General features: G+C 35.6%; 2 protein-coding genes and 1 long non-coding RNA gene across 3 annotated transcripts in view; 2 read left to right on the top strand and 1 right to left on the bottom strand.

The window, feature by feature from the left end:
- LOC113235861 (metabotropic glutamate receptor 2-like) overlaps positions 1-20,627 on the bottom strand; it is a 159,170-nt gene that overhangs the window by 16,250 nt on the left and 122,293 nt on the right. The window lies entirely within an intron of this gene.
- The window catches only part of LOC113235605 (transforming growth factor beta-1-induced transcript 1 protein), a 61,619-nt gene that overhangs the window by 3,049 nt on the left and 37,943 nt on the right, over positions 1-20,627 (top strand). The gene's annotated exons all lie outside the window — the stretch shown is intronic.
- On the top strand, positions 5,067-6,790 carry LOC113235606. The gene is made up of 5 exons (XR_003310882.1): positions 5,067-5,634; positions 5,729-5,906; positions 5,993-6,120; positions 6,355-6,493; positions 6,669-6,790. It is a non-coding gene; the product is annotated as an uncharacterized LOC113235606 (long non-coding RNA).

The raw sequence follows: 20,627 nt of genomic DNA, 5'->3' as shown, positions 1-20,627 counted from the left end.
CATTTAGTGAATAACCACGAAAGTCTTAAAATCTATGTAGTATACGTATAGTTCAACTACAATTTGAAAAAAGTATGACTTCAATCGTCTTGTGATTTCGATTAAACGTTAAAGTATATTCAGTTACGACGAGGTCCGTGTTCAGCAGTGGACATCTTTTGGCTGAAATGATGATGGTGTTTTGTAAAAATCAGATTAGTGAAATGATTAAAAAAACATTAACAATAGTACTTTTTTTTAATGTCAAGTGACGGGAAGAACAAGTCGTGCTGATGGTAAGCTACACGCCTGTCTACAACAGTTACAGTGCCACTCAGAGCTTTAAATCGCAAAGACCTGAGGCGCACCGCCACGGCGCCTGTCACCTTGAGACATCAGTTGAAGAAGTCTCATGTGCCTGTAATTTCACCAGCACCCTTACCCTTCAAAACCGGAACACGGTAATGCTGATATTCCTGCTTGGCGGCAGAAATAGGTAAGGTGGCAGTACTCTACTGCTACCAAAACGTTAACTAAAGAAAAAAAATGTTCAAATTAAAAATAACCAAAGTCAATTTGTGTTTACAATGTTTATTTTTAGAGGATAACCGGGTCATTTGATGTTTTAAACACTTTATTTATATCCGACGATTGTAGCATTAATAATTTACAAAAGGACACAACTTGTGTTGATTTAATTTTGCGACACTATATTCCAGATAATTAAAAAAAAAATACCTTTTTAAAGTGAATGAATGAATGACATATTCGTTATTGCACATTACAAAATTACAACAACTATAAATAAATTAATGTACACCACGCCAGCACATCTAGCTACACATTGACGTATCTTGTTTCGTTGCAATGGAGGCGATTTTGGAACAATAATGTGTAGTCTGATGTGCCGTTGTCCGTACATCAGGCGGCGTTGTTGATAAATAGCAATTTCTTCATGGCAACCGTAGGATACAAATTTAGTAATATCACCATCGTCAACCGAGATTTCATTTAAGGTATTTTGTCGCGAGCCTAGATTTTAGGAGGTAAGGTGTGGGAGAACGCAAATTAATTGGGGGGGCTGTAAATTAATATGAAGAAATTAATAACAGGCGGAGAAAATATGACACAGATCCGATTTCGACAAGCACCCGATGGCGACTGACGGGGCAACAGTCGGCGCGGCGTGTCGTCAAAGCGCTGCAAAATTTGCAAATTTTGGGATAAATGTGAATTTAATTTAATAATTTATTGGGTTTCAGTTGGAAACCAAAATTTAGCACTCCATATAAAAATTATGTACAAAGTTAGACAAGTTATTCTCAAATAATTCGTTTTAGATTTTAGCCTATTTTCAGGTTTTTATATGATCGGATAAAGTACCTACATCCTATCTTGTAACACATTAGCACATTCTTTAGACAATATCCTTATGTGTATCGTATATTATTTTGTATAACCTAAATAGCTAACCCTTTAATATAGCAAAACTGTTTTTCCCGGTTCTCCTCAGACGACTCGTTTAAGTGAGACCCAAAATAGACGTCCCGATATTAAAATATATTAATTCAACATATTTTTTTATATTGATGATGAAAACTATATATGTAGGAGTTAAGACTGGAAAGACAGATGTTGAGGAAAACACAGTAGTAACTGATTTAGTCAGGAATTATTTGATAACTGGCTTATTCACTCTTCGTTATCAATTCGTTCAGCTGGCGATGAAATAATAACGTCAGCTGAATGCAATTTGTTTTACTTACTTTTCACAGTAATTAGTTTGAAAGTACTAAAGATGGATCAGGTTAAAACGGGTTTTAAATATCATGTATACACGTCTTCGCTTTCCAAGAAACTTACACAAAAGCCCCTCGTGGAAATACACGTTTCTTCATAAACCTTGACCATCAACTTCACTGCTTATTTTCATATGGCAACCCTGCCAACGACCATCATGTCATAGGATCACGCCAGATGGCTGATTAACTCAACCGATCAAGTACACCAGCGCCACTTTTCTGCGACCATACCTAGTTTAAGCTGTCAAACTGACGTGCCATTTGTAAACAAAGAAACCATGATTGTGACTGGTTAAATATGATTCGTAGGTAGTATAGTAAATCGTTTACGTAATAATTAAAAACAACACGTATTTATATTAGTAAGATTTGTTATCTTATAAAATATATTACATAAACAACATACCGAATTTTGTTACATTACATTTGAAGCGATAACTGGCTCCAACAATTATATATGGCTCGTGAGGATTACCTATACAAATTTGTATACATTTTTTATACTTCGTATTATATAATTTTCATTTTTTAATGTTGTTACGCAAAAAAAGGACAATCAATGACACGAATATAAGAATAACACTTGAATCACGCAGTCTGAGTGCACACGATACTATCGTTTACTTTGTTATATTTTCCTCTGCGATTTACGTAGTTTTAGACATTACTTTGAGGAATTGTACGGCGGTCACGCGGACGACTTGATTTGCTCATTTCGGGTGTATGCAGTATAAATGTTAAGACTTTTGTTATACGTATAACGGGCAATTGTCTTCAAACGCGCCATAGTCCGCTACCTTAGTACAATGAGGATTAGGGACTTTACGTTTTTCAAACTTGCAAGTTTCAAGCGAACTTAATTCTTCAATCTTTATTCATTCATTCTCTCTAACGAACCATCTAAGCACCCCTTTCTCTATCTTTGTCACTACATATTCTTCCACGCCGCAACGTTCTTTTAACACACTGTTCCGTAAAATTTATCAATCACTCACTCCAGCTGTACTTCTTAAAGCTTACATTACACTGCAATAATTCTACTTTCGTTTTTTTGCCAAAAAACCCAAGATTCATTACCATACGTAAGTGTAGGGACCAGCACCATTGAAAGCATTGATGCGTGTTGATGAGAATTCGAAAAACACTTCAACTTCATCAAAAAACTTCGGCTTATAGTTTGTTTTTCTAATTTTTCAGAAATATACCCGGAAGGATTTCCAAATTTGAAATTTATCGGAAAATTACCAAACAGTAGTGCCGGTGAAATTACAGATTTTGTCTCAAGGTAACGGGCGTAATGACAGTGATCTTAAACTAGGATTTAGTACATTTTCAAGTACGTTAAGTGTTCAAGCGCTTTTTCCATTATAGTTTTCTGGGCCTGAGAAGGCTAAGTAAGACAGATTCTTTATTTAAGCTCAATAGTTGCCTGGATAACATAAATCTTTCATGTAAAATATGGCATCTTCTGCATCGTAAATTTGCAGCTTCCCGAAAAAAATTAGCCTAGCTCTCGTTCTAATTTAAATCACCCAAATTTTCATCTCTACATTTTGAATTGTTACCACAAGGAAGTGAATCAGCCTTTGGCGAGACCCGACTCGCAGTAATTCGTTTACGAGTTTAAAGCATGAAAATTCCATAATGATGTAGGTATTACGGTCTATTTCTTATATAAAATAAGACTATAACACAATTAGTAAACAAATCCATAAACGAATTATCGCACAAGCGTGGGAAAGCATGCGATCGTTTCCAGATGTGTTTGCAATTAATCGATTAACTCATGTTTAGCACTGCCTTGATTGCTGATATAGGAATTTAAACGGAATCTAACATTGAAAACAGATGTAATATTTATTACGAACAAAACTGGACGAATCGATTCTTCGGGGAAGAAAGGGCGTAAATCCCAATACAAACTTAATAAACATAAACTTTCATGGTTCTTCGATCCTTAAAAAATAGCTCTTTTATCTGATTTACTGCCGTGACCCAACGGTTACCATCCTGGTCTGCCATGCAGAGGTTCCGGTGTATTTGTATGGCCTACATTTATTTCTCTCGTGAGTTTGGGTGTAATTTGTGGTTGTCTATGTGTGTGTCCATGGCATCCGCGACATAGGGTTTTTCCCAGTGCGGGGATATGATGGAGTGCGTTATTTTTTTTTAAATCGGAGTAAATAGCATATACATTTGTTTTGTTCACCTCGACGTTTAGGACGTGTTGCAACGTCTATGGTCTCGAATAGGCGGGTATTAACGTCTTCTAGCCGTGCAAGATTTTCTAGCTACCCGCACTTGGTATTGATTACTTATTATAACAAGTACATAATACTCGACACTCACGATATTCGACGGCTAGTCGAACGACATTTGATTGACGTCCCTTGCATTTGCTTATGACTGAATCCCACGACGATGAAAATAAAAAATGAAAAACGTTGCAACATATCCGAAACGTCATCACCATCAGCCTATCGCAATCCACTGCTGGACATAGGCTACCTCCAATGCGTGCCATTTCGCCAGGTCCTCAGCTTACCGAAACGTCTAGGCAAATAAAATATATGTTATTTATGCGTGAATACGTCTCGATTTTTAAATTAAAATAACGTGTGAAAGTCGTGAAAATTTGAATCAATGTAATAATAGCTCTTTTACCTAGACAGTTATCAAAATAAAAAAATAACCAAAGCGTTTTTAAATTTTTATTTTTCACTCGGCATTGTAAACTTTCTAGTTTCGCGTTTACGCCATTCTTGCTCTGAAGATCTACAAATTTTATGTACCAGAAACTCTTACTAACTCTTTGTTAATGGTAAACATATTAAGTTCTTTGAACGCAATAGCAATAAGATAGTATTGAGCACAGTACTGTTATAAAATTTCCAAGAACTCTGCAACTCGTGGCTTTCGCTACTGCTTATAAACTTCTTTTTTATGTGTTCCACAAACGGGGTTTAGAAAAAATATCATATATTACAATAGTAAATAAAATACGAAATCATGCGCAGTCGTTGCTCAGTGATAGTGAATAATTGAGCGTATATAGGTCAGAAAGTATCTGTGCGGATTGAGCTGCTGCGGCTGGAGAGGCCGGCATCACAATGTGTGCGCCCACGCACAACTATTTCGGCGTCTGGAGCCGGCTGCAGGGCTGCATCAAGGTCGCGTGGATCGTTCCTCTTTTTATAACGAATAATACTGTGTTCTCCTGATATTGGCGCCACTAGCTATAATTAGGCTATATTAATGCTATGTTAATTCAGCCTTCAGAGGGCCTAGCCAACGTGTCTTTTTGTTAGCGATATCGCCAATGGAATAGAAAGACAATGTATGGGATTGACATAAGCGTACGAAATGTCACGTGATGTAACGTAACGAACGATAAATTGGTAGCCAATGTTAATCACTTTCTATTCCATCAAACGAAACGTCCAACTCGTTCGACAACTCCCATATAAACCGTAGCCAAAGTGACAATTTTGACAATCGCTTACGCTCGCTATCTATTCCATCGATCGATTACGAAGCGATCGCCAACACCTTGTAGAAAACGAAACAAAATGGCGATTTTATAATCAGCTGGTGAAATTTTGTGTTGTGTTTGTGCAAATTTTTATAAATAACTTTGAAATGCATTCGCTTCGACTCTTGTGGGCTGCTCATAATGAAGAAGTGTAGCTCAGGCGTCAAAAAAGAAACGTTTCTCGGCGGTCCTTGGAGCAAATCGGCGAAATGCCGGTTTTATGTTTCGGGAACCATTTAGATTGGATAAACGAGCATTTGTTTCCACCTACGGGCCCATACCTGTTTGAGAGGAACCGTAGCATTTCTACTGGAAGTTAAGGTAAAGAAATTATGCCTACTGCTGTAATATGAAGTGTAATATTAATGGGTACCAACCACCAGAGGTTATGATAACAAAAATATTGTTTTTGTAGGTTTTTTGTGCCTTGACTTCCTTGGCGACAGGCTCTTACCAGTGGATCGTGTGTGTCTCGCAACATTTGCTGCAGCGAACAACTAGTCGTTGCATTAGGCAAGTTGTGGAAGCCCTCAATCATCCGAATGTAATAAGTAAATGGGTGTTCCCACAAACGCAACAAGTTAAGCCCAGAGGTAAGTGACATTTCAGTAAAATAACACGCAAATGATAACGTATTTGCACCATTTCACTTTTATCAATTTTATTAATGAATTTACAGGTTCCAAATAAGATTTCATTTATCTGGTGTAATAGGGTGCATTGACTGCACCCATGTAACCATTGTGAAGTCCATGGTAGATGAGCATCTTTTTTATAAAAGTATACCACCCATTAAATGTACAAATGGTAAGTTTTAGCCTATTACACATTTCATTGGTTGACAAGATAATTTTAGTATTAAAATTGAAATTGTTTGTCCTGTGATTTTTGTACAGTTAGTCGAAGGGTTAATATAAATCTGAAATTTTACAAGGTACATGCTGAAGTTAATTATGTAGTTACTTTGTTTAATTCGTAAAATTTGAATAGCATATAGCGTATTTATCTCTGTATCAACCAACAATTTTGTCTATTTTACAGATTTATGATCATAACTTAAAAATTTTAAATGTCGATGCTAAGTATGGTGGAGCCACACATGACTCTTATATGGTCATCCAGGCAAGTGGAACCATACATGCTTGCCCTTCATCAAAATGGTGAACAAACAGGCTATTAGGTAAGGAACAAAATTGAACATTTATTCATAACTACTTTTTGCATAATCTATATGTTTTGTTGTTAGTCTAAACATTTAGGCCTATAACAAAAACAGCTTTAAGTTTTACAAACTAATTGTCAATTGCCTGCCTCCTATGATTAATTGTTAATTTAAACAATCCTAATTGTTTTAGGTGATTCTGGATACCTACAAAGAGCCTGGCTAATGATGCCTATCTTAAATGCTGCATCAGGGTCACCAGAAGAGAATTACACCAGGCGTCTTATCCAGGCCACAAATTGTATTGAACTGTGTTTTGGCTTGCTGAAGACACATTGAAGATGTTTACTTAAGCACTGAACACTTCATTAACATCTCCAAGTCACCAGTAAAATAGTAATTCCATGTGGTGAACTGCATAACATTGCATTGAATGCCAAATTACCCCCACCAGGTGATATGGCTGCGCAATGTGATGTTAAGGGACTACCAGTAGTAGCCAAGATGAGCTAAAACATGGCAGAGCCATGCCCATTTCTTTAGTGAATAGATTGTGATGTAGAAAATGAAAAATAATTATAAATATAAAAATAAAATATTATTTTTATTATAAATATTATTTATTTCTTAACTTCAAGACTATTTTGTTATTATTTTACAAATTCACCTTCAATCTTTTAATTTTAAGTGTTCAGGTACAGTCAAAAGCACATCAAGCTTGACTTTGTACTTTGGACCGTTCTTACCGAAAGCGGCATTGAGTTGGATTTAAATCTTAGTGTTAAACTTGACGTGCTCTTGACCCTGTATATACAATATTATACTATTTATTTTTCTTAAGTAATAATATGGTAAACCATATACAATTTGTTTTACAAAATACAATAAGTATTCACTTGGTGATAATACCTATTATAATTAAGTTTCTCATAAATGTATTACCCACTTCATACACCTATTTATTCCCAGTAGGTCCATGTACTTAGTTCTACACCTACCTATTTACAGATATTATTATACAAAGTTAAAAGTGGGTCTGCACAAACATAACATTTTACTACATCAACTATATGTCATTGGTCAAGAAGTAATTTGCTTGTTGTAGTTGAACTTCCTCATTTGACGATGATGGTCTCTGAAAAAGAAAAAGTATTAATATTAGCTAAATGGGTTTGTGATAAAGAATTTAGATTTTGTTCTAGATTATAATGTGGTGTTGTAATGATTGCAGAAGTTATGAAAGGGGATGATTTAAAATTGAATAGGAACAAATTTATTTTTAAAATTTTTTTGTTCTAAGACTGAATGATAAACTGGTAATGCCATGGTGACAGAATATGTTGACGGGACATAATATCTATGTGGTATATTATTATTCTATGTGGTAACATTGACTAAATGAAATTTTAACTGCCTGTGTGGCCAAACGGTTGCCATGTCGGCCTGACACGCATAGGTCCAAGGTTCGATTCCCGGGCCGAGAGAAATATTTGAATGGCCTACATTTGTTTTTTTTCAAGAGTTTGGGTGTAATTTGTTGTTGTCTATGTGTGCGTCATTGGCACTCGCGACACCGGGTTTCCCTAGTGCGGGGCTATGTTGAGTGTGTGCATTATTATATTTATATTGTATTCTATATATATTAATATTTGCTCCTGGATACTAGCTTGACCTACTCCTGCTGACACCCCTAAAATCGTAACCACCCTCTGTACCAAAGCAGTTAAAATTTGTTGGCTGTCTGGGCCATCACCAGTACCCTCAGCATGTCGCCGTTCATGATAGTGATAAAACCCATTCATTATATATAAATGTAAAATCAAAGAGGTGGGCTAGCTTACTTTATCCCATTTATCGGATGACTTTTCGACACCGCCACGCATAGATCGCCACAGTCGATCACTTCTCAGGCGACCTTGAGCTTCCGACTGGGGCTTCAAGAGGTCGCCGCGCCGTGCCTGTAACATACACGGTCTTAATTTCTTTTGCTTAGGTTGTACTATATCACGTCATTGTTTACGTTATATCAGTCTCAAGTGGTAATTGCATTTTGATAAGTTTGGATGAAAAATGTATGATTCCTATATTGAGTATCTTTCCATACGTTCTACAAGATCTGAGGATTGCTCCAGACTAGCTCGCAAGCTCGGTTCCATTGCTAAAAAGATGAAGAAAATACTTCTAAAGTTGGAATGTAACATCACAATAAAACTTTGCAAGATATCTATCTTACATGAATTATGGGTGACAAAAGTATATCACAGAAGAGCTAAATATAATGTTTCTGCAGATACTTACCTTTAAAATACCTTTGAAATCACTTTTAACGTTTAAAACTACTTTATTCCACTTCAATGCCGCGCGTTTTGTTACGAACATCGACCACTTGTCAAATTCAAAGTGAAGTTTGCCGTCGAAACCGTAGACTATATTTTGATTTTTAACGAATTATCGAATAGAATGAGCGATCGTCAGGCTCTTGTCACTTTGGCTACCAATCTATTATCGTTCACGTCTAATCGATGACGATTGTAGAAATGGAATAGAATGGGAGCGAATGCCACTTGGCTAGGCCCTCAGATGTTTTTTCACAATACAAAGCGGGTGGTGATTAAAGACTATATAAGACGGCTACTTGTTCCACTTTTGATAAATGTCTGACTGATCTCTAGATCGAAACACTACAATTTCTAAAAAGAACATCTTTCTAACGCATTAAAAAAATCTTTATTTGTTTAAAGAGGGTTTAACATGGCACTTTATCGTTTTGACTTAACATTTCTTAAGTGAATTATCTCGGGTAACTAATTTTATATACGGCTCAACCTCTTAAGTGGTCGGAGCGTGGTAATTTTTCTTAACATGAGTTCCTAGGTTTTAATTTGAAACAATTTTTTCAATTTTTATTTATTTTTTCAAATTAACCAACGTTTCAGACCCTTAACAGGTCTCATGGTCCCATGGAATACCGAAAGCAAGTACAAAAATTTACAATATGAACACATACGAGAATTTAGCCAGCTCGGTATCTTGACGTGTAGCTCAGTTGTTAAGAGCAATGCTACGGTGCAGCAATGCGGTGGGTTGAAGTTCACGGGGTCGACATTTTTTTCTATGTTTGATCTTTGTATTAACGATCATATTAACAAAAAAATCTCAGTAATACATTACCTAACTAGTCCCATGGTCATAAATAACTGAGATGGTGAAGACATCAACCACTTATGTCTAATATTAATGCAATAGGGTGGTTTGCTTTAATCATCGAGTATATAACCAGAAATAGAGACGAAATAAGGGCCATACATTCCTGGTAAGCCATCAGTGATACACCACTTATAAATACAAACTCTCGTTTGCACTGCAATATAGACAGCGCCTTCAACTGACCGACCAGTGTGAACGTCTCCGTATATTCCAAAAATATTTTGTATTTATTGTAATAAAGATAATATCTCTAACAATGGCGTGCTGTTCCATTTGGTGGTGTGGGGAAAAATAGCAAAACATCTAATTACAAAACAAACGGAATCAAATTTCATCGGTAATTAAATATTAAATATGTAATTTTGCAATTTTTGTCTATTATAGCAAAGCTCAAGCTGACTGGTCAATGTGAATTGAAACAATTGACGACACCCGTCAATTGTTTCGAATTCGGACTGGCCAATCGGAGTGCAGTAATGATTTGGCAGAATAGTTTTCAAGCAAATTAAATGACATTTCGTCTCTATTTCTGGTTATATACTCGGTCGCTTTAATATTAGACCAGACTGTAAAGGGCCCGAAACGTTGGTTTGTTTGAAAAAAGAAATATACGCGATTTAAATCCGGAATAACATGTTGAGTTATAAAAACTCTTGTCAATCTCGTTCTGTCAATGAGTAATATCCATATATATAAAAAAAGGTAGACACACACTATACAAAGCTGAGCCAAATCATAGCGTCGAGAGGAACGATACACGCCTTGCAATGTTGAAGATTTAAAAAATGATTTTCTTTTAGTTTATATTAAAAATGTGACAGTTTAATGGGTTGTTAAGATTGAGAGATCAGGTGCGAGTAATTTTTGCGATCGGCGGTGAGCCGGAGCTTATTTATAATTGTTACGGCCAAGAGTGCCGTGTGAACGCAAGTAGCCTCGCATTCTGGTAACCTTTGTTGTGGACAGTTTTAGATTCCACTTTCTTCTTGTCCATCGCCATACCATCATCTAGTTACTAAACATCCCACTGCTGGGCACGGTTCTCCTATACGGAGTAGGTTTAAGACGTTTCCGTGATGTTTGCCTCCACCACTAGCAAGAGTATTGCTAATAAACATTTTCGAATTTACGTAACTTAGTATTTAATAGTGTAACTCGCTTGTGATGGTTTATTTCTTCAGTCAGAGTACAAAAGTAAAAAGGCCCGATACAAAATATTCTGCGCGTATTTATACATATTTCTTCCCGCCAAACACCATAGAGTTATAGCAGTTTTGGAGGTATGTCTATGACCAACGATAATACCAAAAGATGACAACAGATGGCAGATTACAAGCAAAGCCTACAGTTACGATACAGTCTATGGCATTAAGAAATATTAATTGGCAACACTGATATAAAAGTGTAATTCTAATTTCTCAACTATAACAACTTTAACTATAATACTTAAATTTATTGTGAAAAGGTATAACAAATTCTATGTAATAGTTTGAAAGTTTGAAGTTTAAAAGTGATATATTTCAATAACCATATTTGTTCGAGTATGATACAATATACAATGTAGTATGCAAAATAAGACCTGGTCAGGATTGCAACCTAACATTAGATATTAAAGTCTCTCTTACTGGACTACCGCCGCTTTCGAGTTTATATGCATACAGTCAATTATATAACATCAGCGGTGTTCACATTACTGTCTATTAAAAATATTATTAATAATTCAGTGTTTGGAATATCATTAAATGGCGCTTGATGTAGGGAATTTCAACAATTGTTGTAATATGTTAAAGCAACGTGTCTTCTCTATAGAAGGAAATGTTGGGTAGGCGAGTAATTTTTGGTTAGTTTTCTCGTTTTAAGGCATAGTTTCCCAAAGTGGCCCCTAATGCCCCCAGTTGGCGCTGAAGAGTCCCAGGCCTCAGAAGCAATTGGGGGGCGTTGATGTTGTCTAGGGAGTGCTACCGCATTTGAAAAAAAAACCTGAATTGTCTATATAAACTGCACTACATAGGTATACAATAAAATCTTATGCCTACTCAATAATCCACTTTTATTTGCATGAACGAATAATGACACTAAGGGTCGTATTCTAAAACTCTACTCAATGCTCAAGTCAGGATTTGAGCATGGTTTAAAGCACTCGAAATCATACTCAAGTCCCTGCCATTAGTGTCGTATTTCCAGTGCAATCCTGACTTGGGCATTGAGTAGAGTTCTAGAATACGAACCTACGTCTGTGTCATTACGTATTACGCATATACGTCGCTAAACAGATGTCATCCCAACTCTGGAACATTACTCCACGAACAACCTAATATGAAATTGTATTTAATCGATTATTATTTTTGTGTTTTGACACTTGTTTATTGTCACTAATTGGTCTGCATGAAAATTATGAAAACTTTGGACGCCGTACGTCGGAACACAATGATAGACAACGCTTGTTGTAACGCCTTTACAACTTGTGTATCACAAATAAATAAATTAATTTATTCAAAGACATTCCTGATTATTCACTGTGCTACACGCATCATGCTCACGGGTTGACTGACAAGCGGTAGTTGACAGCTTTAAGGACCGACCCATGGACTTGGTCAACCCGTGAACGCGGTCAGTCCGTGACCATGGACTGTGTAACCCTTCCGAAATATCCAGAAACGAATACAATATCACATGATAAGAAATCTGTGACCAGTGGCAGACGCGATTACAGCTCAACGAAAAAAATTGGATTGTCAAGCCTTCTTAGTATAACTAAGAACGATAAAAATAGTTCATCACCACTCTTTCTCCCGCTGGAGAACTGTTTTTTATTATACCAAGTGACTGGACGAACTAGTCGTGCTCCTGGTTGTGAGCGACAGGCCTATTTATAACAGTTGTAATGTCACTTAGATCTTTAAATCACAAAGATCAGTGGGGCAATGAACATGACACGTGTGATTGTGATTTTACCAGCACCCTTACCCTTTAAAACCGAAACGCTGTAATGCACACATTACTGCTTGGTGGCAGTAGGTAAGGTACTAGCTCTGGACAAACTCTTTCAAAAGTAGCTATACTGCTACTAAATCTTCCACTAGCTACGTTCCTGACATCCCTCTTTCGCCTCCTCTAATGGCTTCAGTCTCTTCATACATACTCAATTATTCTTCGCTGCTTTTAACCAGGCCTTTTTCAATGACTTCTCCAATCTGGTCGGGGCTTATACCGTCTACCTCTCCCCATGTTTCCATCTACACAAGTTCTATAAATATGTGCTGTCAATCTACTAACGACATGAAATTAGTTTATTTGCAAGCAAACACGGTAATGTGGTGATAAAAGTACATAATACTTGGTCTCATAAGTAGAAGCGTGTTGCGCCATTTCTAGCATGCAAAAATTCTTTACAATATAGCACAGCAGTGGTTACAAATCACTTGCAATATTATTTTATAGTCTCTATCCATTATGTTAATTATAATATAAAATTTAATTTAATATATTATGATCATAATAAACCATCCATTCTTTTTAAAATCATCAACCAACATACTTTTTTTATTTCGTTATTATTTCGTAAAAAAGCGTTTTTCCTTAAGGAAAATATGACACTAAACATTAACAAAAAATTGTCTAATGGAGAACATACAAAATAGAATTTATGTTCGGAATTCGTTGCCAAAAATCGTTACAAACTTAGTGCCAAGTAAAATGTCCGCAAAAGACATTGGGGGAGACTAAAGACTTTTGTCCTGCATGAGTTGGTCTAAATTTATTTATAAATGAGACTATCAGTGCAATAGTTCACTTATAAAAAATATTTATTATATTTTTTATACATGAAATAGCATCTAAATTCTAATACTTATGTGCTTTAGTATCATTTAGAGTAATATTGTAGTAGAAAATAAATTTAGTGTGATATTCCAGAATGGGAAACAATCAATTCAAAATGCAGTGAGCGCCATCTATTGAGCATTGTGAGATTTCATTGAAATTTCATTCAAATAATATGTCGTCTCACGTGTCAATTCCACAACAAACGTCAACAATTAGGGCGCGTTCCTACGATGTCGTGATGATAGATAGTCGTGCAGTTTAAAAACGACGACAGACAGTCGTGACAATGGGACGAGCTTAAGTAAAACGTCACGATAAAAATGTGTTCAAACGATTCTGTCGTGCAAAAGATAAATTGTCGTCAGGATCTAGCGGGAACAACTAGACACGACAGTCGTTCAACGATAAAATAAACGTCCACAACACAGTCACGACAGATAGTCGTGATATGGGAACAAGTTAAACACGACAGTCGTCCCAACGATAAATAAAACGTTACGACATAATGGGAACGCGCCCTTACGAGGCCACGCTATTTTTACATTGTCACCTCTATCAACATCACAATTATATAATTAAATTCTCCAAGATTATCCTATCCTGTTATTTATAATTGCAATAGAAATCACGTTCACGTGATACGTGTTTATGTTACGGAATAGCCAGAATGTTTCACCTATGAGTGTGCTTGTAAAACAGAATTAGCTGCTTCGTAGAAAAATGCTGAAAATATAGTGTCATTGTATACTAGCCACTTCACGCTTTATCAAGGGTTGTATACCTTCATCGACGTGCAAGTTTATCAGGCTGTTTTTCTTTACCGTTAGCGATAACTATTGCTACTAAACATACAGTATGTCCTTTATATCAAGTATGTTCTTTCGATTATCCAACCCGCAAACTCCTAAACGAGTGCGTTGTCCTCTCTGTTCGGCAATTGTTTATCTAACAAATAATTTTGAAGAAGTACTCAATTACTACATTTGATTCAGTTACTTTCTGTGGTTTGTAGCCACTTAGTTTTTACATCTTTTATGTTGAAAATGTTGAAGTGTAAAGCTTGCTGTGCTGTTGACTGTACCAAGGAAGCAAAAGAATCTACACGAGTGTGCTATATCGAGTCGTCTGTTGTTAGTTAATAAACGCACTTAACACATATTATAATATGGTATTATACCTATAGGTATACAGTTATTTGTAAAACACTAACATCCTCGTTGAACTATATTGTTAAAACCACAAACAACAACTTTTCTTCCATGACTTTGAATAATACATCAGATTTAACTTTCGTACAAAAATAAAAATATTTAAATAGATCGTTTTAAACAGTCAGCTACGGAACGAACCCATCTGATATACGGAACGAAATACCAAAGATTACGAATTTTTCTATGTACATGTTGCAGATATTGGTTTTTTAACGACTATTTTGTATTTAAGTGTCATTGGATCAAATACTTTCTTACAATTGTTTCATCATTAGACATCTAATTGCGTTATTATCTAATGTTGTACGGCATTTCGAGAACGCAATGGAGGGGGTGCGATTGCGCACAACATAGGTGTGTTTTAGTGTAGGAAACGTGCCGTGGGAAGAGGGCCGCCCGAGCACGCCCGCGCTCGCCCGTGACGGCCGCTCGGAGCCGCCGCGGCCCTGGTCGGTAACTTCAAAGGCGCGGTGCGAGAGGTTCGCGCGGACCAGCTCTCCATCCTATACTCGAGTATGCGTGTCGACCCGGAGCCGCCCGAATTCGTTCGTTTCGCGGGCTCGCCCGTAACAAATCGGCGCGTTTGACACCACGGCCCGTGGGAATGCACGCTTACATTTTCATTATTTTTTCAGCGTTTATATTTTGACAGCTACGGTGAGTTTTAGCCAAGAGTAAAGGCATGATAGCTAATCGGCAAGATAAAAATACAATTAACAAACTTTGAAAATGTCCTCCACCCACATACGTAGCCGGATACTGCATAATTTAATATCTAAATGTATTGATAACAATGATAACAGAGCACTCAAATGACGAACTTAGTATTTCGAGCTATCTGTATACTTATATTTTATCAGATACGTATCGATTCCTTTGACAGTACCGCTAAAACTTTACATGGATGAAAAACAAATTTTTAGTCTTTGTTATTTATTATTAATTGTTTCATTATCTGCATAAAAAAAAAGTTCATAAAGCCGTTGTAGAAAACATGTTATGGACGTTGCAAAATCTACGATAAACGATAATAGCCGTGGCCATGATTATTATTTATTCTCGTGAGCAGTTAAAAATAAACCCGCTTGGGGCCCGCTTAGTGGATAAGGTCTAAACCCACTTCTAACAGGGGGCCCGTGCCCAAAAGTAGGACGTACAATGGGGTGATAATGATGATGTTGATGTAGGTAAAAAAAATAATAAAAAAGTAGGTACAGTATTTCTAACGGTTGCGATCACACACAAGTCCATATAAAATGCCCTAAGAATATCAAAATTCCTTAGACGACGTAAAAAAACAAATCCGAATTAACTATTTATTATTCTAAGTTGCATATATACATCAAATGTGTCTAGGAATCAGCACGTTTTTGCCAATTACTGAAAACAGGTTTTATAATTAATTTTTTTAACACCAATGTATTTTATTTTGGTCAATTTAATTTTCAAACTCAAATTATAAAAAACTGTGATTTTCATTGGCAAAAACGTGCTGACCACAGTCGTCACCAAATAAGAGGCTAAATTTGACACATTTCATCGTGATGCGAATAGGGATGTGGACTAATCACATCGGTGATCACATTATACGATTATCACGAGAAATCGATTCAAAATTTTGAGATTATTTCGATTATTTTTCGGTTCATTGTTGTTCAGGGGGCTTAAAGGCCAAATCGTGCAATTCTATTAAAAGCAATTCATTTACAGAATACTTTGCAATTCTGTAACAATTCCTCCTATTTTCGTAAAATTGTCCCACAATCCGATGAATTGTATCCAATTCTTTTAATTTTGATTTTATAATATTCATAAATGGTTTATTACGAGAATTTAGTGTAAATAAGTACGTTCATCGATAAAACAACTATATAAAAAGATTAAATTACCAAGAAACCAAGGATTTCATACATTTTTAATTATTCGGCTGGCAATAAGTTATAAGTTGTCAATGTCAGATTCGCTCTGGACCTTTTGGAGGGAAAAGTGTCGTTTTTATTTTGACTTTCAATTATTTTGTGAAATCTAGTTTAAAGTGGAATAGGATAGTGCTATTGTGCCTTAATCGAAGATTAAAACGCGAAATTATACGAATCTCGAACTAAAATACCCGTATCGGCCCGTTCTAAGGAATCCCGAGTCAATCCAATCACGCCGCCTCAAATTGCCTATCCTCTTTGTGGCGGCGATATTTATAGAAAAACTTATTTTTATGTTTTCGGCAGAAGGACTTTGTTTCCATGGCCAGAAATAAATTATTAATAAAAAAAAAATTGTCAATGTCAACAACAAACAATCTCAAATAATGTTCATAATTTTTTTAAATATTTTTTTCGAGAAATCGAAGCGACTCGGCGATTATTTCGCATTTTATTTTGGAATTCGTGCGAAAACAGTACTTCAAATGAGTTTTGTTATATTATATAATGTTTAAATAAAATTTGTGTATTTTTTTAACACTCAATTATGCTCATAATTGTTTGTTTGTTTCGATGATCGCATTCAAAGTTACTATACTATACTATAGTATACTATCGCCTTCTTTAGCTGTCAAATTTGGCCTCATATTTGGTGACGACTTTAGACACTTTTGATGTGTGCACATTTGTAATATTGAAAATGTAGTAACGATATGGTAATAAAATTATTATACGAAAATCTTTTTTTAATTTTTTGTCACCTCAAGTTTGGATTAATTTTCCAAACATAGTAACCGAAGAATAACAATTTAGCTCTAACAAACAGAAACATAAAGCGCTAAACATTACATCAATTGCGATTTAAATCCATTGAAGTTTTGTTTATCCGACGAAAATACTCGACTAACACTACTATCTCATGGACTACGGATTAACATATTTGTAGATCGAGTCGATTTTATGCAGTAGCTTTCTATGAATCCATCATCAACAACAATCCATTAAACATCCATTATTTGCTTTCCACTATGGAGTGTGTTTACGCCATTGTCCGCTATACTGACCCATTGCGGGTTGAGAACCTTAGTCAAAGTCAAGGTCAAATAATCTTTATTTCATAGGTAAGCACACTTGAAATCATCATACTGATTAAACTCTACTGCTAATTCGTAAGGCAGTTTCCCCTGAGAAGAATGAGCAAGAAACACTAGGGGTTGCTCTTTATATACATTTGAATACATTTATCATTACAATATTTGCAAAAGCTAAAGGGGTCACTAGAAATTTTTGTCGTCCAAGTACACAGAAGCTGTATAGGAACTTTTAGTATAAAGTTTTTGTTTCACTATAGTTGTAAACATCGTAAATGGCAAATTTTGAATATTACTCGGAATCTTATTATGGAAGCCATTGACTTACAAATTATATGGACGTCGGGCCCGCGCTAAAAAGTGTCCGAACTTATAGGGCGTTAAAATCGTATACAGAGCGTCATTCACGCTTTAGTCTTCGTTTGTTCGACTGACAGCTAAGCAAGCAAAATTAGACAGCACTGCGATGACATTACAATTTAAATTCAACGTTTTAGCTTTTTCATATTCCATTACATGTCACTACGTTTAAATAGGTTGACTTGGGACATTTTTTTCGTGGTTTTTGTATTAGACCCGTCGTCCATTTATTTGTAAGTCAATGATGGAAGCGTATACATTGCCACTTAAATGAATTATAGACTTTGTGAAGACGACTGTCAACAACCTTCTTCGATATTCCCGGTACAATGAGTACTAACTTGGGTAACTTCCAGATCTTAACCAATTTTGGAGAAGTTCATTTCTCAAATTGGTCAACGCCTACAGTGAAAAGTGTCGGGTCATCAAAACATGCAGTTTTCATCACGACTGCTGCTTAACTTTCACAATAATGTACGTAACTTGGACATTACAATCTAGGTTCGATTCATATTGCTGCGAAAAGGCCAGAAACTGACGAACTTTGACGACCTCAGACGGTCTCCGATGGTATAGCTATCTCTGATGTTCTTTTCAATTTTGTCTCGGGTTTGCGTGTTTGTGACACCGTCGTTGTTTCCGATTTCCATAGCACAAGTGCTTTAGTTATTATACGAGTGTTTTAGGATAGGAGCAACGCATGTGATGTTATCTAAATTTAAAGTCCATTTTGTTGTAACTTTAGCGTAATGTTAATTATACGTGTGTTGTGGCGAAGGATGTGTGTCAGGTCGGAGGCTGTTGTCTGTGCTTATCTCGATGGGAAAAGGTCGTGAGGTATAATATACATATATGTGTAATGTAGAAATTACGAGTAGATACGAGTAAAAAAAACAGCGCCTTCCGAAGAACACTCGCGCTGTCTCGGGATTCCCGCAGTTACCGTATCGTATCACATCAAAGTATCTAAAAAGTGTCCAGGGATCAAAACATGTTCTTTTTTCAAGTAGGTATTTGATTATAGTATTAAAATTAAACAAAAATATCTTTGTAAATTATTAAATTATTTAGTTATTTAATTACGATGTTGACAAAAAAAACTGTGACTGTGAAAATAGTTATTTTTGATACAAGTGCGAAAAGTTAGTAGTCATTACTCATGAGGCTTCTTAAGTGAAAATGACAAATCCGCGCGTGTATCAAACGACGTTTTTTAATACATTTGCGAAAAAACTACATTGAAAGTAAAATAAAAAAGTATTTAAAAAAAAGAAAGTGAAAAAGGCGGGAATGAAAATGAAAAACAATTTAGTACTTTTTTTTGGCCGACTTTTTTCAATATGGCAACTGTTGCCAGTATTCAACCACATTAAAATTACTATTTTAGTGGCGCGCGCGCAGCGGCCTCGCGTAATACTCACTCTTGTCATTGTTAATACTCAATCAGCCATCTTTATGGAAAATATTTTGATATTTTTAAATGTAACCCGTTGTTTTATAAAACACCTATGCAATTTAAACAAATAAGATGTTTGTACAAGTAAATATAAGTTTTAATGACGAGTGACTTATGTCACAAAGCACATAAATATTAAATAAATATACAACCGCTTTAGTTCTGTTTAAGACTTGAAACAACAGTAAATTAAAAAAAATGCAATAGCAAAAAGCACTAGTGCGAAAAATCCAACTTTCGGCACGATTTGTAGTACGAAAAATATCACGTTTTGAGCAACTGTATTAAAAAATAAGTTTAAAAAGTTGATTTTTATCGAGTTCTTAGGTTTTCGCGATTGTTACACATCGGAAATGAAACTATTTTTCCGGATTTAAATCGCGTATATTTGTTTTTTCAAACAAACCGACATTTCGGGCCCTTTACAGGTCCGATTGTCACGGTCACAGAACACTATACTCACAAGAGTCACGGTTGACTGAGGTGGTACAGACTTCAACCAGTTATGTCTAATATTGATGCAAACCACCCTATTTTTTTTCTTTTTTTTCACTATAGGTACAATAGTTATTTTTTTTCACTATAGTTACAATAGTTATTAATTAAATACCTTATTTTTAATTTTACAAAGAAAACATTCCAATTTACGCTGCATTAAGTTTTACAAATTATTTTATTGAATGAATTTTTATTAAGTTCAATTTATTATTAATTAATAATAGAAATTAGAATAAACTAAAACATATTAATTAGTACTGCAGTCTTATGTCTGTTTGGGATTTTTCATTAGAGGAAATACTGGATCCCAAACTGGTGGTACTGAGAAACCATCTTCCCTGTTGAAATTAGATTTTTTGATTTTGATTTTTAACCGACTTCAAAAAAAGAGGAAGTTCTCAATTCGACTGTATTTTTTTGTGTGTATGTTACGGTATTACATTTGTGGACCGATTTTGAGGATTATTTTTTGTTGGAAATATTCCAGTTCTAAGGGGTGCCAAACTAGGGGATGAATCCGGTTTCGCGCACATTCTGGTAACCAATTGTTAAGTTTTTAGTTTCAGTTTGTACGTACATTACATG

Source organism: Hyposmocoma kahamanoa, unplaced genomic scaffold, assembly GCF_003589595.1.
Source record: "Hyposmocoma kahamanoa isolate Upper Pololo Valley unplaced genomic scaffold, ASM358959v1 88, whole genome shotgun sequence".
NCBI lineage: Eukaryota > Metazoa > Arthropoda > Insecta > Lepidoptera > Cosmopterigidae > Hyposmocoma > Hyposmocoma kahamanoa.
Note: the sequence above shows the minus strand (reverse complement) of the source record. Positions and strands in the feature narration are given on the sequence as shown.